This window comes from Ambystoma mexicanum, chromosome 7q (assembly GCF_040938575.1).
Source record: "Ambystoma mexicanum isolate Mex_15411 chromosome 7q, UKY_AmexF1_1, whole genome shotgun sequence".
Classification (NCBI taxonomy): domain Eukaryota; kingdom Metazoa; phylum Chordata; class Amphibia; order Caudata; family Ambystomatidae; genus Ambystoma; species Ambystoma mexicanum.
This window is the reverse complement of record NC_090941.1, coordinates 1,146,398,908-1,146,425,237: the sequence shown is the minus strand read 5'-3', so window position 1 is coordinate 1,146,425,237 and position 26,330 is coordinate 1,146,398,908.

The window sequence follows — 26,330 nt, the reverse complement described above, 5'->3', positions numbered from 1 at the left end:
CCGTTCCTGCTATGGGCACTGTGGAAGAAGTGCCCACCTTTTTATCCCTTGAAAGGCCCTCAAGGCACCAAACCATTAAGTAGCTCCTCCCACATTTTTCCCGCTCTTTTCTGAGCTTGCTTGGTGAAGATTTTGAAAGTATAGAGAGATGGTTTTCTGTAGTGGGGATATTGCAACAATTGCTCACCTAACATGGAAGCACTTACTAACTAAAGAAAAATAGAAAGAACTCATGTTAGGTGAGCACCTGATGTTCAAATGCAATCCATCCTAAATATTATAACATACACTTCCAAAGTTGCTGTTTAATTCACAGAACTTCAACCTCAAAAGGTAAGCACTTATAACCATGAAGCTGTATTTCTATGAGGTTTCAAGACATCTGAAATTCAAAACTGCAATGTTCAGCCAATGGGTCTGCATCCCTGTTCATGTCTGAGGCTGTTACTGTTATGGGCACTGTGGAAGAAGTGCTCGCCTTTTTATCCCTTGAAAGGCCCTGAAGGCACCAAACCATTAAGTAGCTCCTCCCACATTTTTCCCGCTCTTTTCTGAGCTTGCTTGGTGAAGATTTTGAAAGTATAGAGAGATGGTTTTCTGTAGTGGGGATATTGCAACAATTGCTCACCTAACATAGAAGCACTTACTAACTAAAGAAAAATAGAAAGAACTCCTGTTAGGTGAACACCTCATGCTCAAATGCAATCCATCCCTAAATATTATACCATGTACTTCCAGAGTTGTTGTTTATTTCACAGAACTTCAAACTCAAAAGGTAAGCACTTACAAGCTTGAAGCTGTATTTCTATGAGGTTTCAAGACATCTGAAATTCAAAACTACAATGTTCAGCCAAAGGGTCTACATCCCTGTTCTTGTCTGAGGCTGTTCCTGGTATGGGCACTGTGGAAGAAGTTCTAGCCTTTTTATCCCTTGAAAGTCCCTGAAGGCACCAAACCATTAAGAAGCTCCTCCCACATTTTTCCCGCTCTTTTCTGAGCTTGCTTGGTGAAGATTTTGAAAGTATAGAGAGATGGTTTTCTGTAGTGGCGATATTGCAACAATTGCTCACCTAACATGGAAGCACTTACTAACTAAAGAAAAATAGAAAGAACTCCTGTTAGGTGAGCACCTGATGTTCAAATGCAACCCATCCCTAAATATTATACCATGTACTTCCAGAGTTGTTGTTTATTTCACAGAACTTAAAACTCAAAAGGTAAGCACTTATAACCATGAAGCTGTATTTCTATGAGGTTTCAAGACATCTGAAATTCAAAACTGCAATGTTCAGCCAGTTGGCCTGCATCACTGTTGTCATCTGAGGCCGTTCCTGCTATGGGCACTGTGGAGAAGTGCCCACCTTTTTATCCCTTGAAAGGCCCTAAAGGCACCAGACTATTAAGTAGCTCCTCCCACATTTTTCCCGCTCTTTTCTGAGCTTGCTTGGTGAAGATATTGAAAGTATAGAGAGATGGTTTTCTGTAGTGGGGATATTGCAACAATTGCTCACCTAACATGGAAGCACTTACTAACTAAAGAAAAATAGAAAGAACTCCTGTTAGGTGAACACCTGATGCTCAAATGCAATCCATCCCTAAATATTATACCATGTACTTCCAGAGTTGTTGTTTATTTCACAGAACTTCAAACTCAAAAGGTAAGCACTTACAAGCTTGAAGCTGTATTTCTATGAGGTTTCAAGACATCTGAAATTCAAAACTACAATGTTCAGCCAAAGGGTCTGCATCCCTGTTCTTGTCTGAGGCTGTTCCTGGTATGGGCACTGTGGAAGAAGTTCTAGCCTATTTATCCCTTGAAAGTCCCTGAAGGCACCAAACCATTAAGAAGCTCCTCCCACATTTTTCCCGCTCTTTTCTGAGCTTGCTTGGTGAAGATTTTGAAAGTATAGAGAGATGGTTTTCTGTAGTGGAGATATTGCAACAATTGCTCACCTAACATGGAAGCACTTACTAACTAAAGAAAAATAGAAAGAACTCCTGTTAGGTGAGCACCTGATGTTCAAATGCAACCCATCCCTAAATATTATACCATGTACTTCCAGAGTTGTTGTTTATTTCACAGAACTTCAAACTCAAAAGGTAAGCACTTACAACCATGAAGCTGTATTTCTATGAGGTTTCAAGATATCTGAAATTCAAAACTGCAATGTTCAGCCAGTTGGCCTGCATCACTGTTCTCATCCGAGGCCGTTCCTGCTATGGGCACTGTGGAAGAAGTGCCCACCTTTTTATCCCTTGAAAGGCCCTCAAGGCACCAAACCATTAAGTAGCTCCTCCCACATTTTTCCCGCTCTTTTCCGAGCTTGCTTGGTGAAGATTTTGAAAGTATAGAGAGATGGTTTTCTGTAGTGGGGATAGTGCAACAATTGCTCACCTAACATAGAAGCACTTACTAACTAAAGAAAAATAGAAAGAACTCCTGTTAGGTGAACACCTGATGCTCAAATGCAATCCATCCCTAAATAGTATACCATGTACTTCCAGAGTTGTTGTTTATTTCACAGAACTTCAAACTCAAAAGGTAAGCACTTATAACCATGAAGCTGTATTTCTATGAGGTTTCAAGACATCTGGAATTCAAAACTGCAATGTTCAGCCAGTTGGCCTGCATCACTGTTGTCATCTGAGGCCGTTCCTGCTATGGGCACTGTGGAGAAGTGCCCACCTTTTTATCCCTTGAAAGGCCCTCAAGGCACCAGACCATTAAGTAGCTCCTCCCACATTTTTCCCGCTCTTTTCTGAGCTTGCTTGGTGAAGATTTTGAAAGTATAGAGAGATGGTTTTCTGTAGTGGGGATATTGCAACAATTGCTCACCTAACATGGAAGCACTTACTAACTAAAGAAAAATAGAAAGAACTCCTGTTAGGTGAACAACTGATGCTCAAATGCAATCCATCCCTAAATATTATACCATGTACTTCCAGAGTTGTTGTTTATTTCACAGAACTTCAAACTCAAAAGGTAAGCACTTACAAGCTTGAAGCTGTATTTCTATGAGGTTTCAAGGCATCTGAAATTCAAAACTGCAATGTTCAGCCAAAGGGTCTGCATCCCTGTTCTTGTCAGAGGCTGTTTCTGGTATGGGCACTGTGGAATAAGTGCTCGCCTTTTTATCCCTTGAAAGGCCCTGAAGGCACCAAACCATTAAGTAGCTCCTCCCACATTTTTCCCGCTCTTTTCTGAGCTTGCCTGGTGAAGATTTTGAAAGTATAGAGAGATGGTTTTCTGTAGTGGGGATATTGCAACAATTGCTCACCTAACATGGAAGCACTTACTAACTAAAGAAAAATAGAAAGAACTCCTGTTAGGTGAACACCTGATGCTCAAATGTAATCCATCCCTAAATATTATACCATGTACTTCCAGAGTTGTTGTTTATTTCACAGAACTTCAAACTCAAAAGGTAAGCACTTACAAGCTTGAAGCTGTATTTCTATGAGGTTTCAAGACATCTGAAATTCAAAACTGCAATGTTCAGCCAAAGGGTCTGCATCCCTGTTCTTGTCTGAGGCTGTTCCTGGTATGGGCACTGTGGAAGAAGTTCTAGCCTTTTTATCCCTTGAAAGTCCCTGAAGGCACCAAACCATTAAGAAGCTCCTCCCACATTTTTCCCGCTCTTTTCTGAGCTTGCTTGGTGAAGATTTTGAAAGTATAGAGAGATGGTTTTCTGTAGTGGAGATATTGCAACAATTGCTCACCTAACATGGAAGCACTTACTAACTAAAGAAAAATAGAAAGAACTCCTGTTAGGTGAGCACCTGATGTTCAAATGCAATCCATCCTAAATATTATAACATACACTTCCAAAATTGCTGTTTAGTTCACAGAACTTCAACCTCAAAAGGGAAGCACTTACACATATATAAAACGCAGGTGCCAACCTTGAAGCTGTATTTCTGTGAGGTTCCAAGACATCTGAAATTCAAAACTGCAATGTTCAGCCAGTGGGTATGCATCCCTGTTCTTGTCTGAGGCTGGTATGGGCACTGTGGAATAAGTGCTTGCCTTTTTATCCCTTGAAAGGCCCTGAAGGCACCAAACCATTAAGTAGCTCGTCCCACATTTTTCCCGCTCTTTTCTGAGCTTGCTTGGTGAAGATTTTGAAAGTATAGAGGGATGGTTTTCTGCAGTGGAGATATTGCAACAATTGCTCACCTAACATGGAAGCACTTACTAACTAAAGAAAAATAGAAAGAACTCCTGTTAGGTGAGCACCTGATGCTCAAATGCAATTATTCTCTAAATATTATAACATACACTTCCAGAGCTGTTGTTTAGTTAACAGAAATTCAACCTCAATAGGTAAGCACTTACAAGCTTGAAGCTGTATTTCTATGAGGTTTCAAGACATCTGAAATTCAAAACTGCAATGTTCAGCCAGTTGGCCTGCATCACTGTTCTCATCCGAGGCCGTTCCTGCTATGGGCGCTGTGGAAGAAGTGCCCACCTTTTTATCCCTTGAAAGGCCCTCAAGGCACCAAACCATTAAGTAGCTCCTCCCACATTTTTCCCGCTCTTTTCTGAGCTTGCTTGGTGAAGATTTTGAAAGTATAGAGAGATGGTTTTCTGTAGTGGGGATATTGCAACAATTGCTCACCTAACATGGAAGCACTTACTAACTAAAGAAAAATAGAAAGAACTCATGTTAGGTGAGCACCTGATGTTCAAATGCAATCCATCCTAAATATTATAACATACACTTCCAAAGTTGCTGTTTAATTCACAGAACTTCAACCTCAAAAGGTAAGCACTTATAACCATGAAGCTGTATTTCTATGAGGTTTCAAGACATCTGAAATTCAAAACTGCAATGTTCAGCCAATGGGTCTGCATCCCTGTTCATGTCTGAGGCTGTTACTGTTATGGGCACTGTGGAAGAAGTGCTCGCCTTTTTATCCCTTGAAAGGCCCTGACGGCACCAAACCATTAAGTAGCTCCTCCCACATTTTTCCCGCTCTTTTCTGAGCTTGCTTGGTGAAGATTTTGAAAGTATAGAGAGATGGTTTTCTGTAGTGGGGATATTGCAACAATTGCTCACCTAACATAGAAGCACTTACTAACTAAAGAAAAATAGAAAGAACTCCTGTTAGGTGAACACCTCATGCTCAAATGCAATCCATCCCTAAATATTATACCATGTACTTCCAGAGTTGTTGTTTATTTCACAGAACTTCAAACTCAAAAGGTAAGCACTTACAAGCTTGAAGCTGTATTTCTATGAGGTTTCAAGACATCTGAAATTCAAAACTACAATGTTCAGCCAAAGGGTCTACATCCCTGTTCTTGTCTGAGGCTGTTCCTGGTATGGGCACTGTGGAAGAAGTTCTAGCCTTTTTATCCCTTGAAAGTCCCTGAAGGCACCAAACCATTAAGAAGCTCCTCCCACATTTTTCCCGCTCTTTTCTGAGCTTGCTTGGTGAAGATTTTGAAAGTATAGAGAGATGGTTTTCTGTAGTGGAGATATTGCAACAATTGCTCACCTAACATGGAAGCACTTACTAACTAAAGAAAAATAGAAAGAACTCCTGTTAGGTGAGCACCTGATGTTCAAATGCAACCCATCCCTAAATATTATACCATGTACTTCCAGAGTTGTTGTTTATTTCACAGAACTTCAAACTCAAAAGGTAAGCACTTACAACCATGAAGCTGTATTTCTATGAGGTTTCAAGATATCTGAAATTCAAAACTGCAATGTTCAGCCAGTTGGCCTGCATCACTGTTCTCATCCGAGGCCGTTCCTGCTATGGGCACTGTGGAAGAAGTGCCCACCTTTTTATCCCTTGAAAGGCCCTCAAGGCACCAAACCATTAAGTAGCTCCTCCCACATTTTTACCGCTCTTTTCCGAGCTTGCTTGGTGAAGATTTTGAAAGTATAGAGAGATGGTTTTCTGTAGTGGGGATAGTGCAACAATTGCTCACCTAACATAGAAGCACTTACTAACTAAAGAAAAATAGAAAGAACTCCTGTTAGGTGAACACCTGATGCTCAAATGCAATCCATCCCTAAATAGTATACCATGTACTTCCAGAGTTGTTGTTTATTTCACAGAACTTCAAACTCAAAAGGTAAGCACTTATAACCATGAAGCTGTATTTCTATGAGGTTTCAAGACATCTGAAATTCAAAACTGCAATGTTCAGCCAGTTGGCCTGCATCACTGTTGTCATCTGAGGCCGTTCCTGCTATGGGCACTGTGGAGAAGTGCCCACCTTTTTATCCCTTGAAAGGCCCTCAAGGCACCAGACCATTAAGTAGCTCCTCCCACATTTTTCCCGCTCTTTTCTGAGCTTGCTTGGTGAAGATTTTGAAAGTATAGAGAGATGGTTTTCTGTAGTGGGGATATTGCAACAATTGCTCACCTAACATGGAAGCACTTACTAACTAAAGAAAAATAGAAAGAACTCCTGTTAGGTGAACACCTGATGCTCAAATGCAATCCATCCCTAAATATTATACCATGTACTTCCAGAGTTGTTGTTTATTTCACAGAACTTCAAACTCAAAAGGTAAGCACTTACAAGCTTGAAGCTGTATTTCTATGAGGTTTCAAGGCATCTGAAATTCAAAACTGCAATGTTCAGCCAAAGGGTCTGCATCCCTGTTCTTGTCAGAGGCTGTTTCTGGTATGGGCACTGTGGAATAAGTGCTCGCCTTTTTATCCCTTGAAAGGCCCTGAAGGCACCAAACCATTAAGTAGCTCCTCCCACATTTTTCCCGCTCTTTTCTGAGCTTGCCTGGTGAAGATTTTGAAAGTATAGAGAGATGGTTTTCTGTAGTGGGGATATTGCAACAATTGCTCACCTAACATGGAAGCACTTACTAACTAAAGAAAAATAGAAAGAACTCCTGTTAGGTGAACACCTGATGCTCAAATGCAATCCATCCCTAAATATTATACCATGTACTTCCAGAGTTGTTGTTTATTTCACAGAACTTCAAACTCAAAAGGTAAGCACTTACAAACTTGAAGCTGTATTTCTATGAGGTTTCAAGACATCTGAAATTCAAAACTGCAATGTTCAGCAAAAGGGTCTGCATCCCTGTTCTTGTCTGAGGCTGTTCCTGGTATGGGCACTGTGGAAGAAGTTCTAGCCTTTTTATCCCTTGAAAGTCCCTGAAGGCACCAAACCATTAAGAAGCTCCTCCCACATTTTTCCCGCTCTTTTCTGAGCTTGCTTGGTGAAGATTTTGAAAGTATAGAGAGATGGTTTTCTGTAGTGGAGATATTGCAACAATTGCTCACCTAACATGGAAGCACTTACTAACTAAAGAAAAATAGAAATAACTCCTGTTAGGTGAGCACCTGATGTTCAAATGCAATCCATCCTAAATATTATAACATACACTTCCAAAATTGCTGTTTAGTTCACAGAACTTCAACCTCAAAAGGGAAGCACTTACACATATATAAAACGCAGGTGCCAACCTTGAAGCTGTATTTCTGTGAGGTTCCAAGACATCTGAAATTCAAAACTGCAATGTTCAGCCAGTGGGTCTGCATCCCTGTTCTTGTCTGAGGCTGGTATGGGCACTGTGGAATAAGTGCTTGCCTTTTTATCCCTTGAAAGGCCCTGAAGGCACCAAACCATTAAGTAGCTCGTCCCACATTTTTCCCGCTCTTTTCTGAGCTTGCTTGGTGAAGATTTTGAAAGTATAGAGGGATGGTTTTCTGCAGTGGAGATATTGCAACAATTGCTCACCTAACATGGAAGCACTTACTAACTAAAGAAAAATAGAAAGAACTCCTGTTAGGTGAGCACCTGATGCTCAAATGCAATTATTCTCTAAATATTATAACATACACTTCCAGAGCTGTTGTTTAGTTAACAGAAATTCAACCTCAATAGGTAAGCACTTACAAGCTTGAAGCTGTATTTCTATGAGGTTTCAAGACATCTGAAATTCAAAACTGCAATGTTCAGCCAGTTGGCCTGCATCACTGTTCTCATCCGAGGCCGTTCCTGCTATGGGCACTGTGGAAGAAGTGCCCACCTTTTTATCCCTTGAAAGGCCCTCAAGGCACCAAACCATTAAGTAGCTCCTCCCACATTTTTCCCGCTCTTTTCTGAGCTTGCTTGGTGAAGATTTTGAAAGTATAGAGAGATGGTTTTCTGTAGTGGGGATATTGCAACAATTGCTCACCTAACATGGAAGCACTTACTAACTAAAGAAAAATAGAAAGAACTCATGTTAGGTGAGCACCTGATGTTCAAATGCAATCCATCCTAAATATTATAACATACACTTCCAAAGTTGCTGTTTAATTCACAAAACTTCAACCTCAAAAGGTAAGCACTTATAACCATGAAGCTGTATTTCTATGAGGTTTCAAGACATCTGAAATTCAAAACTGCAATGTTCAGCCAATGGGTCTGCATCCCTGTTCATGTCTGAGGCTGTTACTGTTATGGGCACTGTGGAAGAAGTGCTCGCCTTTTTATCCCTTGAAAGGCCCTGAAGGCACCAAACCATTAAGTAGCTCCTCCCACATTTTTCCCGCTCTTTTCTGAGCTTGCTTGGTGAAGATTTTGAAAGTATAGAGAGATGGTTTTCTGTAGTGGGGATATTGCAACAATTGCTCACCTAACATAGAAGCACTTACTAACTAAAGAAAAATAGAAAGAACTCCTGTTAGGTGAACACCTCATGCTCAAATGCAATCCATCCCTAAATATTATACCATGTACTTCCAGAGTTGTTGTTTATTTCACAGAACTTCAAACTCAAAAGGTAAGCACTTACAAGCTTGAAGCTGTATTTCTATGAGGTTTCAAGACATCTGAAATTCAAAACTACAATGTTCAGCCAAAGGGTCTACATCCCTGTTCTTGTCTGAGGCTGTTCCTGGTATGGGCACTGTGGAAGAAGTTCTAGCCTTTTTATCCCTTGAAAGTCCCTGAAGGCACCAAACCATTAAGAAGCTCCTCCCACATTTTTCCCGCTCTTTTCTGAGCTTGCTTGGTGAAGATTTTGAAAGTATAGAGAGATGGTTTTCTGTAGTGGAGATATTGCAACAATTGCTCACCTAACATGGAAGCACTTACTAACTAAAGAAAAATAGAAAGAACTCCTGTTAGGTGAGCACCTGATGTTCAAATGCAACCCATCCCTAAATATTATACCATGTACTTCCAGAGTTGTTGTTTATTTCACAGAACTTCAAACTCAAAAGGGAAGCACTTACAACCATGAAGCTGTATTTCTATGAGGTTTCAAGATATCTGAAATTCAAAACTGCAATGTTCAGCCAGTTGGCCTGCATCACTGTTCTCATCCGAGGCCGTTCCTGCTATGGGCACTGTGGCGCTTGTTCTTCTTCTTGCTGATAGATTTTTATCCATCAGCGGTGATTTTTTGGATACCGAGGCTTGAGCCTCATTACTCCATCTTCTCGGGTTGAGTGTGTAGTCGTGGGTTTGTATTCTTCTTGGTCTGTGTGGTCTTGTCACAGTAGGGCTGGTTTCACTGGGTCTTCGCAGTGATGGGCCGCGGGTAGCGGTCGAAGGGGTTTGCAGTGGTGGCAGTGAGTCTTCTGATCAGAGGGTTCGGGTTCTGATCCAGTTCTTGGCAGAAGTTCTTACTCAGCTTTGCTAGATGTTCATCCAACATCTCGATGTCCAGGTCTCTGTGAAGGTCTGCTATCCTTGTGAAGATTGGAGCTCCAGATGATATCCGCAGGGCCTTGTTCTGGACTATCTGAAGACTCTTCCGGTGTCGCTCATGGCAGGTCATCCATGCTGGTGAGGCATAAGTCAGGGTTGGTCTGATGATCGCCTTGTAGACGTTGATCTTTGTCCGGAGGGGCATGGACTTGCTCTTCAGGAGTGGGTACAGCGCTGCCATCTTTCCTGTTGCCTTCTGCTGAGTATTCTCGATGTGGCTTTCCCAGTTGAGTTTGCTGTCCAGGGTCACACCGAGGTAGCGGCTGCTGCTCTCCCATTTGATGGTCTCCCCGTTGAGGCTGATGTGTGGGTGCTCCTTGATCTTCTTTCTGGTGAACAGCGTTGCAGTTGTCTTGCTGGTGTTGAGTTCTATCCGCCAGTCGCTGTACCACTTTGCGATGGTATCCAATGAAGCTTGCAGGTTCTTCGCCACTTCCTTTTCGCTGAAAGACTGGGAGATTACTGCAACATCGTCTGCATACAGTGCCAGGTTCGTCTTGTGGAGATCTGTCGGGATGTCGTTGGTGAAGAGGTTGAACAGGAAGGGTCCGAGGTTCGATCCATGTGGCACGCCTGCTCGGATGGGATGTGAAGAGGACATCTCAGACCGCATGGCGACATGGAAGGTGCGGCCTCCCAGGTAGCTTGCAATCGTCTTCACCAGGTAGTTCGGAAATCCCAGGCCAATCATCTTGTGCAGCAGTCCCTTGTGCCAGACTCGGTCGAATGCTTTGGCTACATCCAGGAAGACGATTCCTGTGGACTTCTTGATGTTGAATCCGTGGCTGATGGTGTCCACCACTCTCAGTAGCTGATGAGTCGTTGCATGCTCCTTTCGAAATCCAAACTGTTCCTTTGCTTGTAGATTTCTTTCGGAGGTGGGGGCACTGTGAAAGAAGTGCCCACCTTTTTATCCCTTGAAAGGCCCTCAAGGCACCAAACCATTAAGTAGCTCCTCCCACATTTTTCCCGCTCTTTTCCGAGCTTGCTTGGTGAAGATTTTGAAAGTATAGAGAGATGGTTTTCTGTAGTGGGGATAGTGCAACAATTGCTCACCTAACATAGAAGCACTTACTAACTAAAGAAAAATAGAAAGAACTCCTGTTAGGTGAACACCTGATGCTCAAATGCAATCCATCCCTAAATAGTATACCATGTACTTCCAGAGTTGTTGTTTATTTCACAGAACTTCAAACTCAAAAGGTAAGCACTTACAAACTTGAAGCTGTATTTCTATGAGGTTTCAAGACATCTGAAATTCAAAACTGCAATGTTCAGCAAAAGGGTCTGCATCCCTGTTCTTGTCTGAGGCTGTTCCTGGTATGGGCACTGTGGAAGAAGTTCTAGCCTTTTTATCCCTTGAAAGTCCCTGAAGGCACCAAACCATTAAGAAGCTCCTCCCACATTTTTCCCGCTCTTTTCTGAGCTTGCTTGGTGAAGATTTTGAAAGTATAGAGAGATGGTTTTCTGTAGTGGAGATATTGCAACAATTGCTCACCTAACATGGAAGCACTTACTAACTAAAGAAAAATAGAAAGAACTCCTGTTAGGTGAGCACCTGATGTTCAAATGCAATCCATCCTAAATATTATAACATACACTTCCAAAATTGCTGTTTAGTTCACAGAACTTCAACCTCAAAAGGGAAGCACTTACACATATATAAAACGCAGGTGCCAACCTTGAAGCTGTATTTCTGTGAGGTTCCAAGACATCTGAAATTCAAAACTGCAATGTTCAGCCAGTGGGTCTGCATCCCTGTTCTTGTCTGAGGCTGGTATGGGCACTGTGGAATAAGTGCTTGCCTTTTTATCCCTTGAAAGGCCCTGAAGGCACCAAACCATTAAGTAGCTCGTCCCACATTTTTCCCGCTCTTTTCTGAGCTTGCTTGGTGAAGATTTTGAAAGTATAGAGGGATGGTTTTCTGCAGTGGAGATATTGCAACAATTGCTCACCTAACATGGAAGCACTTACTAACTAAAGAAAAATAGAAAGAACTCCTGTTAGGTGAGCACCTGATGCTCAAATGCAATTATTCTCTAAATATTATAACATACACTTCCAGAGCTGTTGTTTAGTTAACAGAAATTCAACCTCAATAGGTAAGCACTTACAAGCTTGAAGCTGTATTTCTATGAGGTTTCAAGACATCTGAAATTCAAAACTGCAATGTTCAGCCAGTTGGCCTGCATCACTGTTCTCATCCGAGGCCGTTCCTGCTATGGGCACTGTGGAAGAAGTGCCCACCTTTTTATCCCTTGAAAGGCCCTCAAGGCACCAAACCATTAAGTAGCTCCTCCCACATTTTTCCCGCTCTTTTCTGAGCTTGCTTGGTGAAGATTTTGAAAGTATAGAGAGATGGTTTTCTGTAGTGGGGATATTGCAACAATTGCTCACCTAACATGGAAGCACTTACTAACTAAAGAAAAATAGAAAGAACTCATGTTAGGTGAGCACCTGATGTTCAAATGCAATCCATCCTAAATATTATAACATACACTTCCAAAGTTGCTGTTTAATTCACAGAACTTCAACCTCAAAAGGTAAGCACTTATAACCATGAAGCTGTATTTCTATGAGGTTTCAAGACATCTGAAATTCAAAACTGCAATGTTCAGCCAAAGGGTCTACATCCCTGTTCTTGTCTGAGGCTGTTCCTGGTATGGGCACTGTGGAAGAAGTTCTAGCCTTTTTATCCCTTGAAAGTCCCTGAAGGCACCAAACCATTAAGAAGCTCCTCCCACATTTTTCCCGCTCTTTTCTGAGCTTGCTTGGTGAAGATTTTGAAAGTATAGAGAGATGGTTTTCTGTAGTGGAGATATTGCAACAATTGCTCACCTAACATAGAAGCACTTACTAACTAAAGAAAAATAGAAAGAACTCCTGTTAGGTGAGCACCTGATGTTCAAATGCAACCCATCCCTAAATATTATACCATGTACTTCCAGAGTTGTTGTTTATTTCACAGAACTTCAAACTCAAAAGGTAAGCACTTATAACCATGAAGCTGTATTTCTATGAGGTTTCAAGACATCTGAAATTCAAAACTGCAATGTTCAGCCAGTTGGCCTGCATCACTGTTGTCATCTGAGGCCGTTCCTGCTATGGGCACTGTGGAGAAGTGCCCACCTTTTTATCCCTTGAAAGGCCCTAAAGGCACCAGACCATTAAGTAGCTCCTCCCACATTTTTCCCGCTCTTTTCTGAGCTTGCTTGGTGAAGATATTGAAAGTATAGAGAGATGGTTTTCTGTAGTGGGGATATTGCAACAATTGCTCACCTAACATGGAAGCACTTACTAACTAAAGAAAAATAGAAAGAACTCCTGTTAGGTGAGCACCTGATGCTCAAATGCAATTATTCTCTAAATATTATAACATACACTTCCAGAGCTGTTGTTTAGTTAACAGAAATTCAACCTCAATAGGTAAGCACTTACAAGCTTGAAGCTGTATTTCTATGAGGTTTCAAGACATCTGAAATTCAAAACTGCAATGTTCAGCCAGTTGGCCTGCATCACTGTTCTCATCCGAGGCCGTTCCTGCTATGGGCGCTGTGGAAGAAGTGCCCACCTTTTTATCCCTTGAAAGGCCCTCAAGGCACCAAACCATTAAGTAGCTCCTCCCACATTTTTCCCGCTCTTTTCTGAGCTTGCTTGGTGAAGATTTTGAAAGTATAGAGAGATGGTTTTCTGTAGTGGGGATATTGCAACAATTGCTCACCTAACATGGAAGCACTTACTAACTAAAGAAAAATAGAAAGAACTCATGTTAGGTGAGCACCTGATGTTCAAATGCAATCCATCCTAAATATTATAACATACACTTCCAAAGTTGCTGTTTAATTCACAGAACTTCAACCTCAAAAGGTAAGCACTTATAACCATGAAGCTGTATTTCTATGAGGTTTCAAGACATCTGAAATTCAAAACTGCAATGTTCAGCCAATGGGTCTGCATCCCTGTTCATGTCTGAGGCTGTTACTGTTATGGGCACTGTGGAAGAAGTGCTCGCCTTTTTATCCCTTGAAAGGCCCTGACGGCACCAAACGATTAAGTAGCTCCTCCCACATTTTTCGCGCTCTTTTCTGAGCTTGCTTGGTGAAGATTTTGAAAGTATAGAGAGATGGTTTTGTGTAGTGGGGATATTGCAACAATTGCTCACCTAACATAGAAGCACTTACTAACTAAAGAAAAATAGAAAGAACTCCTGTTAGGTGAACACCTCATGCTCAAATGCAATCCATCCCTAAATATTATACCATGTACTTCCAGAGTTGTTGTTTATTTCACAGAACTTCAAACTCAAAAGGTAAGCACTTACAAGCTTGAAGCTGTATTTCTATGAGGTTTCAAGACATCTGAAATTCAAAACTACAATGTTCAGCCAAAGGGTCTACATCCCTGTTCTTGTCTGAGGCTGTTCCTGGTATGGGCACTGTGGAAGAAGTTCTAGCCTTTTTATCCCTTGAAAGTCCCTGAAGGCACCAAACCATTAAGAAGCTCCTCCCACATTTTTCCCGCTCTTTTCTGAGCTTGCTTGGTGAAGATTTTGAAAGTATAGAGAGATGGTTTTCTGTAGTGGAGATATTGCAACAATTGCTCACCTAACATGGAAGCACTTACTAACTAAAGAAAAATAGAAAGAACTCCTGTTAGGTGAGCACCTGATGTTCAAATGCAACCCATCCCTAAATATTATACCATGTACTTCCAGAGTTGTTGTTTATTTCACAGAACTTCAAACTCAAAAGGTAAGCACTTACAACCATGAAGCTGTATTTCTATGAGGTTTCAAGATATCTGAAATTCAAAACTGCAATGTTCAGCCAGTTGGCCTGCATCACTGTTCTCATCCGAGGCCGTTCCTGCTATGGGCACTGTGGAAGAAGTGCCCACCTTTTTATCCCTTGAAAGGCCCTCAAGGCACCAAACCATTAAGTAGCTCCTCCCACATTTTTACCGCTCTTTTCCGAGCTTGCTTGGTGAAGATTTTGAAAGTATAGAGAGATGGTTTTCTGTAGTGGGGATAGTGCAACAATTGCTCACCTAACATAGAAGCACTTACTAACTAAAGAAAAATAGAAAGAACTCCTGTTAGGTGAACACCTGATGCTCAAATGCAATCCATCCCTAAATAGTATACCATGTACTTCCAGAGTTGTTGTTTATTTCACAGAACTTCAAACTCAAAAGGTAAGCACTTATAACCATGAAGCTGTATTTCTATGAGGTTTCAAGACATCTGAAATTCAAAACTGCAATGTTCAGCCAGTTGGCCTGCATCACTGTTGTCATCTGAGGCCGTTCCTGCTATGGGCACTGTGGAGAAGTGCCCACCTTTTTATCCCTTGAAAGGCCCTCAAGGCACCAGACCATTAAGTAGCTCCTCCCACATTTTTCCCGCTCTTTTCTGAGCTTGCTTGGTGAAGATTTTGAAAGTATAGAGAGATGGTTTTCTGTAGTGGGGATATTGCAACAATTGCTCACCTAACATGGAAGCACTTACTAACTAAAGAAAAATAGAAAGAACTCCTGTTAGGTGAACACCTGATGCTCAAATGCAATCCATCCCTAAATATTATACCATGTACTTCCAGAGTTGTTGTTTATTTCACAGAACTTCAAACTCAAAAGGTAAGCACTTACAAGCTTGAAGCTGTATTTCTATGAGGTTTCAAGGCATCTGAAATTCAAAACTGCAATGTTCAGCCAAAGGGTCTGCATCCCTGTTCTTGTCAGAGGCTGTTTCTGGTATGGGCACTGTGGAATAAGTGCTCGCCTTTTTATCCCTTGAAAGGCCCTGAAGGCACCAAACCATTAAGTAGCTCCTCCCACATTTTTCCCGCTCTTTTCTGAGCTTGCCTGGTGAAGATTTTGAAAGTATAGAGAGATGGTTTTCTGTAGTGGGGATATTGCAACAATTGCTCACCTAACATGGAAGCACTTACTAACTAAAGAAAAATAGAAAGAACTCCTGTTAGGTGAACACCTGATGCTCAAATGCAATCCATCCCTAAATATTATACCATGTACTTCCAGAGTTGTTGTTTATTTCACAGAACTTCAAACTCAAAAGGTAAGCACTTACAAACTTGAAGCTGTATTTCTATGAGGTTTCAAGACATCTGAAATTCAAAACTGCAATGTTCAGCAAAAGGGTCTGCATCCCTGTTCTTGTCTGAGGCTGTTCCTGGTATGGGCACTGTGGAAGAAGTTCTAGCCTTTTTATCCCTTGAAAGTCCCTGAAGGCACCAAACCATTAAGAAGCTCCTCCCACATTTTTCCCGCTCTTTTCTGAGCTTGCTTGGTGAAGATTTTGAAAGTATAGAGAGATGGTTTTCTGTAGTGGAGATATTGCAACAATTGCTCACCTAACATGGAAGCACTTACTAACTAAAGAAAAATAGAAATAACTCCTGTTAGGTGAGCACCTGATGTTCAAATGCAATCCATCCTAAATATTATAACATACACTTCCAAAATTGCTGTTTAGTTCACAGAACTTCAACCTCAAAAGGGAAGCACTTACACATATATAAAACGCAGGTGCCAACCTTGAAGCTGTATTTCTGTGAGGTTCCAAGACATCTGAAATTCAAAACTGCAATGTTCAGCCAGTGGGTCTGCATCCCTGTTCTTGTCTGAGGCTGGTATGGGCACTGTGGAATAAGTGCTTGCCTTTTTATCCCTTGAAAGGCCCTGAAGGCACCAAACCATTAAGTAGCTCGTCCCACATTTTTCCCGCTCTTTTCTGAGCTTGCTTGGTGAAGATTTTGAAAGTATAGAGGGATGGTTTTCTGCAGTGGAGATATTGCAACAATTGCTCACCTAACATGGAAGCACTTACTAACTAAAGAAAAATAGAAAGAACTCCTGTTAGGTGAGCACCTGATGCTCAAATGCAATTATTCTCTAAATATTATAACATACACTTCCAGAGCTGTTGTTTAGTTAACAGAAATTCAACCTCAATAGGTAAGCACTTACAAGCTTGAAGCTGTATTTCTATGAGGTTTCAAGACATCTGAAATTCAAAACTGCAATGTTCAGCCAGTTGGCCTGCATCACTGTTCTCATCCGAGGCCGTTCCTGCTATGGGCACTGTGGAAGAAGTGCCCACCTTTTTATCCCTTGAAAGGCCCTCAAGGCACCAAACCATTAAGTAGCTCCTCCCACATTTTTCCCGCTCTTTTCTGAGCTTGCTTGGTGAAGATTTTGAAAGTATAGAGAGATGGTTTTCTGTAGTGGGGATATTGCAACAATTGCTCACCTAACATGGAAGCACTTACTAACTAAAGAAAAATAGAAAGAACTCATGTTAGGTGAGCACCTGATGTTCAAATGCAATCCATCCTAAATATTATAACATACACTTCCAAAGTTGCTGTTTAATTCACAAAACTTCAACCTCAAAAGGTAAGCACTTATAACCATGAAGCTGTATTTCTATGAGGTTTCAAGACATCTGAAATTCAAAACTGCAATGTTCAGCCAATGGGTCTGCATCCCTGTTCATGTCTGAGGCTGTTACTGTTATGGGCACTGTGGAAGAAGTGCTCGCCTTTTTATCCCTTGAAAGGCCCTGAAGGCACCAAACCATTAAGTAGCTCCTCCCACATTTTTCCCGCTCTTTTCTGAGCTTGCTTGGTGAAGATTTTGAAAGTATAGAGAGATGGTTTTCTGTAGTGGGGATATTGCAACAATTGCTCACCTAACATAGAAGCACTTACTAACTAAAGAAAAATAGAAAGAACTCCTGTTAGGTGAACACCTCATGCTCAAATGCAATCCATCCCTAAATATTATACCATGTACTTCCAGAGTTGTTGTTTATTTCACAGAACTTCAAACTCAAAAGGTAAGCACTTACAAGCTTGAAGCTGTATTTCTATGAGGTTTCAAGACATCTGAAATTCAAAACTACAATGTTCAGCCAAAGGGTCTACATCCCTGTTCTTGTCTGAGGCTGTTCCTGGTATGGGCACTGTGGAAGAAGTTCTAGCCTTTTTATCCCTTGAAAGTCCCTGAAGGCACCAAACCATTAAGAAGCTCCTCCCACATTTTTCCCGCTCTTTTCTGAGCTTGCTTGGTGAAGATTTTGAAAGTATAGAGAGATGGTTTTCTGTAGTGGAGATATTGCAACAATTGCTCACCTAACATGGAAGCACTTACTAACTAAAGAAAAATAGAAAGAACTCCTGTTAGGTGAGCACCTGATGTTCAAATGCAACCCATCCCTAAATATTATACCATGTACTTCCAGAGTTGTTGTTTATTTCACAGAACTTCAAACTCAAAAGGTAAGCACTTACAACCATGAAGCTGTATTTCTATGAGGTTTCAAGATATCTGAAATTCAAAACTGCAATGTTCAGCCAGTTGGCCTGCATCACTGTTCTCATCCGAGGCCGTTCCTGCTATGGGCACTGTGGCGCTTGTTCTTCTTCTTGCTGATAGATTTTTATCCATCAGCGGTGATTTTTTGGATACCGAGGCTTGAGCCTCATTACTCCATCTTCTCGGGTTGAGTGTGTAGTCGTGGGTTTGTATTCTTCTTGGTCTGTGTGGTCTTGTCACAGTAGGGCTGGTTTCACTGGGTCTTCGCAGTGATGGGCCGCGGGTAGCGGTCGAAGGGGTTTGCAGTGGTGGCAGTGAGTCTTCTGATCAGAGGGTTCGGGTTCTGATCCAGTTCTTGGCAGAAGTTCTTACTCAGCTTTGCTAGATGTTCATCCAACATCTCGATGTCCAGGTCTCTGTGAAGGTCTGCTATCCTTGTGAAGATTGGAGCTCCAGATGATATCCGCAGGGCCTTGTTCTGGACTATCTGAAGACTCTTCCGGTGTCGCTCATGGCAGGTCATCCATGCTGGTGAGGCATAAGTCAGGGTTGGTCTGATGATCGCCTTGTAGACGTTGATCTTTGTCCGGAGGGGCATGGACTTGCTCTTCAGGAGTGGGTACAGCGCTGCCATCTTTCCTGTTGCCTTCTGCTGAGTATGCTCGATGTGGCTTTCCCAGTTGAGTTTGCTGTCCAGGGTCACACCGAGGTAGCGGCTGCTGCTCTCCCATTTGATGGTCTCCCCGTTGAGGCTGATGTGTGGGTGCTCCTTGATCTTCTTTCTGGTGAACAGCGTTGCAGTTGTCTTGCTGGTGTTGAGTTCTATCCGCCAGTCGCTGTACCACTTTGCGATGGTATCCAATGAAGCTTGCAGGTTCTTCGCCACTTCCTTTTCGCTGAAAGACTGGGAGATTACTGCAACATCGTCTGCATACAGTGCCAGGTTCGTCTTGTGGAGATCTGTCGGGATGTCGTTGGTGAAGAGGTTGAACAGGAAGGGTCCGAGGTTCGATCCATGTGGCACGCCTGCTCGGATGGGATGTGAAGAGGACATCTCAGACCGCATGGCGACATGGAAGGTGCGGCCTCCCAGGTAGCTTGCAATCGTCTTCACCAGGTAGTTCGGAAATCCCAGGCCAATCATCTTGTGCAGCAGTCCCTTGTGCCAGACTCGGTCGAATGCTTTGGCTACATCCAGGAAGACGATTCCTGTGGACTTCTTGATGTTGAATCCGTGGCTGATGGTGTCCACCACTCTCAGTAGCTGATGAGTCGTTGCATGCTCCTTTCGAAATCCAAACTGTTCCTTTGCTTGTAGATTTCTTTCGGAGGTGGGGGCACTGTGAAAGAAGTGCCCACCTTTTTATCCCTTGAAAGGCCCTCAAGGCACCAAACCATTAAGTAGCTCCTCCCACATTTTTCCCGCTCTTTTCCGAGCTTGCTTGGTGAAGATTTTGAAAGTATAGAGAGATGGTTTTCTGTAGTGGGGATAGTGCAACAATTGCTCACCTAACATAGAAGCACTTACTAACTAAAGAAAAATAGAAAGAACTCCTGTTAGGTGAACACCTGATGCTCAAATGCAATCCATCCCTAAATAGTATACCATGTACTTCCAGAGTTGTTGTTTATTTCACAGAACTTCAAACTCAAAAGGTAAGCACTTACAAACTTGAAGCTGTATTTCTATGAGGTTTCAAGACATCTGAAATTCAAAACTGCAATGTTCAGCAAAAGGGTCTGCATCCCTGTTCTTGTCTGAGGCTGTTCCTGGTATGGGCACTGTGGAAGAAGTTCTAGCCTTTTTATCCCTTGAAAGTCCCTGAAGGCACCAAACCATTAAGAAGCTCCTCCCACATTTTTCCCGCTCTTTTCTGAGCTTGCTTGGTGAAGATTTTGAAAGTATAGAGAGATGGTTTTCTGTAGTGGAGATATTGCAACAATTGCTCACCTAACATGGAAGCACTTACTAACTAAAGAAAAATAGAAAGAACTCCTGTTAGGTGAGCACCTGATGTTCAAATGCAATCCATCCTAAATATTATAACATACACTTCCAAAATTGCTGTTTAGTTCACAGAACTTCAACCTCAAAAGGGAAGCACTTACACATATATAAAACGCAGGTGCCAACCTTGAAGCTGTATTTCTGTGAGGTTCCAAGACATCTGAAATTCAAAACTGCAATGTTCAGCCAGTGGGTCTGCATCCCTGTTCTTGTCTGAGGCTGGTATGGGCACTGTGGAATAAGTGCTTGCCTTTTTATCCCTTGAAAGGCCCTGAAGGCACCAAACCATTAAGTAGCTCGTCCCACATTTTTCCCGCTCTTTTCTGAGCTTGCTTGGTGAAGATTTTGAAAGTATAGAGGGATGGTTTTCTGCAGTGGAGATATTGCAACAATTGCTCACCTAACATGGAAGCACTTACTAACTAAAGAAAAATAGAAAGAACTCCTGTTAGGTGAGCACCTGATGCTCAAATGCAATTATTCTCTAAATATTATAACATACACTTCCAGAGCTGTTGTTTAGTTAACAGAAATTCAACCTCAATAGGTAAGCACTTACAAGCTTGAAGCTGTATTTCTATGAGGTTTCAAGACATCTGAAATTCAAAACTGCAATGTTCAGCCAGTTGGCCTGCATCACTGTTCTCATCCGAGGCCGTTCCTGCTATGGGCACTGTGGAAGAAGTGCCCACCTTTTTATCCCTTGAAAGGCCCTCAAGGCACCAAACCATTAAGTAGCTCCTCCCACATTTTTCCCGCTCTTTTCTGAGCTTGCTTGGTGAAGATTTTGAAAGTATAGAGAGATGGTTTTCTGTAGTGGGGATATTGCAACAATTGCTCACCTAACATGGAAGCACTTACTAACTAAAGAAAAATAGAAAGAACTCATGTTAGGTGAGCACCTGATGTTCAAATGCAATCCATCCTAAATATTATAACATACACTTCCAAAGTTGCTGTTTAATTCACAGAACTTCAACCTCAAAAGGTAAGCACTTATAACCATGAAGCTGTATTTCTATGAGGTTTCAAGACATCTGAAATTCAAAACTGCAATGTTCAGCCAAAGGGTCTACATCCCTGTTCTTGTCTGAGGCTGTTCCTGGTATGGGCACTGTGGAAGAAGTTCTAGCCTTTTTATCCCTTGAAAGTCCCTGAAGGCACCAAACCATTAAGAAGCTCCTCCCACATTTTTCCCGCTCTTTTCTGAGCTTGCTTGGTGAAGATTTTGAAAGTATAGAGAGATGGTTTTCTGTAGTGGAGATATTGCAACAATTGCTCACCTAACATAGAAGCACTTACTAACTAAAGAAAAATAGAAAGAACTCCTGTTAGGTGAGCACCTGATGTTCAAATGCAACCCATCCCTAAATATTATACCATGTACTTCCAGAGTTGTTGTTTATTTCACAGAACTTCAAACTCAAAAGGTAAGCACTTATAACCATGAAGCTGTATTTCTATGAGGTTTCAAGACATCTGAAATTCAAAACTGCAATGTTCAGCCAGTTGGCCTGCATCACTGTTGTCATCTGAGGCCGTTCCTGCTATGGGCACTGTGGAGAAGTGCCCACCTTTTTATCCCTTGAAAGGCCCTAAAGGCACCAGACCATTAAGTAGCTCCTCCCACATTTTTCCCGCTCTTTTCTGAGCTTGCTTGGTGAAGATATTGAAAGTATAGAGAGATGGTTTTCTGTAGTGGGGATATTGCAACAATTGCTCACCTAACATGGAAGCACTTATTAACTAAAGAAAAATAGAAAGAACTCCTGTTAGGTGAACACCTGATGCTCAAATGCAATCCATCCCTAAATATTATACCATGTACTTCCAGAGTTGTTGTTTATTTCACAGAACTTCAAACTCAAAAGGTAAGCACTTACAAGCTTGAAGCTGTATTTCTATGAGGTTTCAAGACATCTGAAATTCAAAACTACAATGTTCAGCCAAAGGGTCTGCATCCCTGTTCTTGTCTGAGGCTGTTCCTGGTATGGGCACTGTGGAAGAAGTTCTAGCCTATTTATCCCTTGAAAGTCCCTGAAGGCACCAAACCATTAAGAAGCTCCTCCCACATTTTTCCCGCTCTTTTCTGAGCTTGCTTGGTGAAGATTTTGAAAGTATAGAGAGATGGTTTTCTGTAGTGGAGATATTGCAACAATTGCTCACCTAACATGGAAGCACTTACTAACTAAAGAAAAATAGAAAGAACTCCTGTTAGGTGAGCACCTGATGTTCAAATGCAACCCATCCCTAAATATTATACCATGTACTTCCAGAGTTGTTGTTTATTTCACAGAACTTCAAACTCAAAAGGTAAGCACTTACAACCATGAAGCTGTATTTCTATGAGGTTTCAAGATATCTGAAATTCAAAACTGCAATGTTCAGCCAGTTGGCCTGCATCACTGTTCTCATCCGAGGCCGTTCCTGCTATGGGCACTGTGGAAGAAGTGCCCACCTTTTTATCCCTTGAAAGGCCCTCAAGGCACCAAACCATTAAGTAGCTCCTCCCACATTTTTACCGCTCTTTTCCGAGCTTGCTTGGTGAAGATTTTGAAAGTATAGAGAGATGGTTTTCTGTAGTGGGGATAGTGCAACAATTGCTCACCTAACATAGAAGCACTTACTAACTAAAGAAAAATAGAAAGAACTCCTGTTAGGTGAACACCTGATGCTCAAATGCAATCCATCCCTAAATAGTATACCATGTACTTCCAGAGTTGTTGTTTATTTCACAGAACTTCAAACTCAAAAGGTAAGCACTTATAACCATGAAGCTGTATTTCTATGAGGTTTCAAGACATCTGAAATTCAAAACTGCAATGTTCAGCCAGTTGGCCTGCATCACTGTTGTCATCTGAGGCCGTTCCTGCTATGGGCACTGTGGAGAAGTGCCCACCTTTTTATCCCTTGAAAGGCCCTCAAGGCACCAGACCATTAAGTAGCTCCTCCCACATTTTTCCCGCTCTTTTCTGAGCTTGCTTGGTGAAGATTTTGAAAGTATAGAGAGATGGTTTTCTGTAGTGGGGATATTGCAACAATTGCTCACCTAACATGGAAGCACTTACTAACTAAAGAAAAATAGAAAGAACTCCTGTTAGGTGAACAACTGATGCTCAAATGCAATCCATCCCTAAATATTATACCATGTACTTCCAGAGTTGTTGTTTATTTCACAGAACTTCAAACTCAAAAGGTAAGCACTTACAAGCTTGAAGCTGTATTTCTATGAGGTTTCAAGGCATCTGAAATTCAAAACTGCAATGTTCAGCCAAAGGGTCTGCATCCCTGTTCTTGTCAGAGGCTGTTTCTGGTATGGGCACTGTGGAATAAGTGCTCGCCTTTTTATCCCTTGAAAGGCCCTGAAGGCACCAAACCATTAAGTAGCTCCTCCCACATTTTTCCCGCTCTTTTCTGAGCTTGCCTGGTGAAGATTTTGAAAGTATAGAGAGATGGTTTTCTGTAGTGGGGATATTGCAACAATTGCTCACCTAACATAGAAGCACTTACTAACTAAAGAAAAATAGAAAGAACTCCTGTTAGGTGAACACCTCATGCTCAAATGCAATCCATCCCTAAATATTATACCATGTACTTCCAGAGTTGTTGTTTATTTCACAGAACTTCAAACTCAAAAGGTAAGCACTTACAAGCTTGAAGCTGTATTTCTATGAGGTTTCAAGACATCTGAAATTCAAAACTACAATGTTCAGCCAAAGGGTCTACATCCCTGTTCTTGTCTGAGGCTGTTCCTGGTATGGGCACTGTGGAAGAAGTTCTAGCCTTTTTATCCCTTGAAAGTCCCTGAAGGCACCAAACCATTAAGAAGCTCCTCCCACATTTTTCCCGCTCTTTTCTGAGCTTGCTTGGTGAAGATTTTGAAAGTATAGAGAGATGGTTTTCTGTAGTGGAGATATTGCAACAATTGCTCACCTAACATGGAAGCACTTACTAACTAAAGAAAAATAGAAAGAACTCCTGTTAGGTGAGCACCTGATGTTCAAATGCAACCCATCCCTAAATATTATACCATGTACTTCCAGAGTTGTTGTTTATTTCACAGAACTTCAAACTCAAAAGGTAAGCACTTACAACCATGAAGCTGTATTTCTATGAGGTTTCAAGATATCTGAAATTCAAAACTGCAATGTTCAGCCAGTTGGCCTGCATCACTGTTCTCATCCGAGGCCGTTCCTGCTATGGGCACTGTGGCGCTTGTTCTTCTTCTTGCTGATAGATTTTTATCCATCAGCGGTGATTTTTTGGATACCGAGGCTTGAGCCTCATTACTCCATCTTCTCGGGTTGAGTGTGTAGTCGTGGGTTTGTATTCTTCTTGGTCTGTGTGGTCTTGTCACAGTAGGGCTGGTTTCACTGGGTCTTCGCAGTGATGGGCCGCGGGTAGCGGTCGAAGGGGTTTGCAGTGGTGGCAGTGAGTCTTCTGATCAGAGGGTTCGGGTTCTGATCCAGTTCTTGGCAGAAGTTCTTACTCAGCTTTGCTAGATGTTCATCCAACATCTCGATGTCCAGGTCTCTGTGAAGGTCTGCTATCCTTGTGAAGATTGGAGCTCCAGATGATATCCGCAGGGCCTTGTTCTGGACTATCTGAAGACTCTTCCGGTGTCGCTCATGGCAGGTCATCCATGCTGGTGAGGCATAAGTCAGGGTTGGTCTGATGATCGCCTTGTAGACGTTGATCTTTGTCCGGAGGGGCATGGACTTGCTCTTCAGGAGTGGGTACAGCGCTGCCATCTTTCCTGTTGCCTTCTGCTGAGTATTCTCGATGTGGCTTTCCCAGTTGAGTTTGCTGTCCAGGGTCACACCGAGGTAGCGGCTGCTGCTCTCCCATTTGATGGTCTCCCCGTTGAGGCTGATGTGTGGGTGCTCCTTGATCTTCTTTCTGGTGAACAGCGTTGCAGTTGTCTTGCTGGTGTTGAGTTCTATCCGCCAGTCGCTGTACCACTTTGCGATGGTATCCAATGAAGCTTGCAGGTTCTTCGCCACTTCCTTTTCGCTGAAAGACTGGGAGATTACTGCAACATCGTCTGCATACAGTGCCAGGTTCGTCTTGTGGAGATCTGTCGGGATGTCGTTGGTGAAGAGGTTGAACAGGAAGGGTCCGAGGTTCGATCCATGTGGCACGCCTGCTCGGATGGGATGTGAAGAGGACATCTCAGACCGCATGGCGACATGGAAGGTGCGGCCTCCCAGGTAGCTTGCAATCGTCTTCACCAGGTAGTTCGGAAATCCCAGGCCAATCATCTTGTGCAGCAGTCCCTTGTGCCAGACTCGGTCGAATGCTTTGGCTACATCCAGGAAGACGATTCCTGTGGACTTCTTGATGTTGAATCCGTGGCTGATGGTGTCCACCACTCTCAGTAGCTGATGAGTCGTTGCATGCTCCTTTCGAAATCCAAACTGTTCCTTTGCTTGTAGATTTCTTTCGGAGGTGGGGGCACTGTGAAAGAAGTGCCCACCTTTTTATCCCTTGAAAGGCCCTCAAGGCACCAAACCATTAAGTAGCTCCTCCCACATTTTTCCCGCTCTTTTCCGAGCTTGCTTGGTGAAGATTTTGAAAGTATAGAGAGATGGTTTTCTGTAGTGGGGATAGTGCAACAATTGCTCACCTAACATAGAAGCACTTACTAACTAAAGAAAAATAGAAAGAACTCCTGTTAGGTGAACACCTGATGCTCAAATGCAATCCATCCCTAAATAGTATACCATGTACTTCCAGAGTTGTTGTTTATTTCACAGAACTTCAAACTCAAAAGGTAAGCACTTACAAACTTGAAGCTGTATTTCTATGAGGTTTCAAGACATCTGAAATTCAAAACTGCAATGTTCAGCAAAAGGGTCTGCATCCCTGTTCTTGTCTGAGGCTGTTCCTGGTATGGGCACTGTGGAAGAAGTTCTAGCCTTTTTATCCCTTGAAAGTCCCTGAAGGCACCAAACCATTAAGAAGCTCCTCCCACATTTTTCCCGCTCTTTTCTGAGCTTGCTTGGTGAAGATTTTGAAAGTATAGAGAGATGGTTTTCTGTAGTGGAGATATTGCAACAATTGCTCACCTAACATGGAAGCACTTACTAACTAAAGAAAAATAGAAATAACTCCTGTTAGGTGAGCACCTGATGTTCAAATGCAATCCATCCTAAATATTATAACATACACTTCCAAAATTGCTGTTTAGTTCACAGAACTTCAACCTCAAAAGGGAAGCACTTACACATATATAAAACGCAGGTGCCAACCTTGAAGCTGTATTTCTGTGAGGTTCCAAGACATCTGAAATTCAAA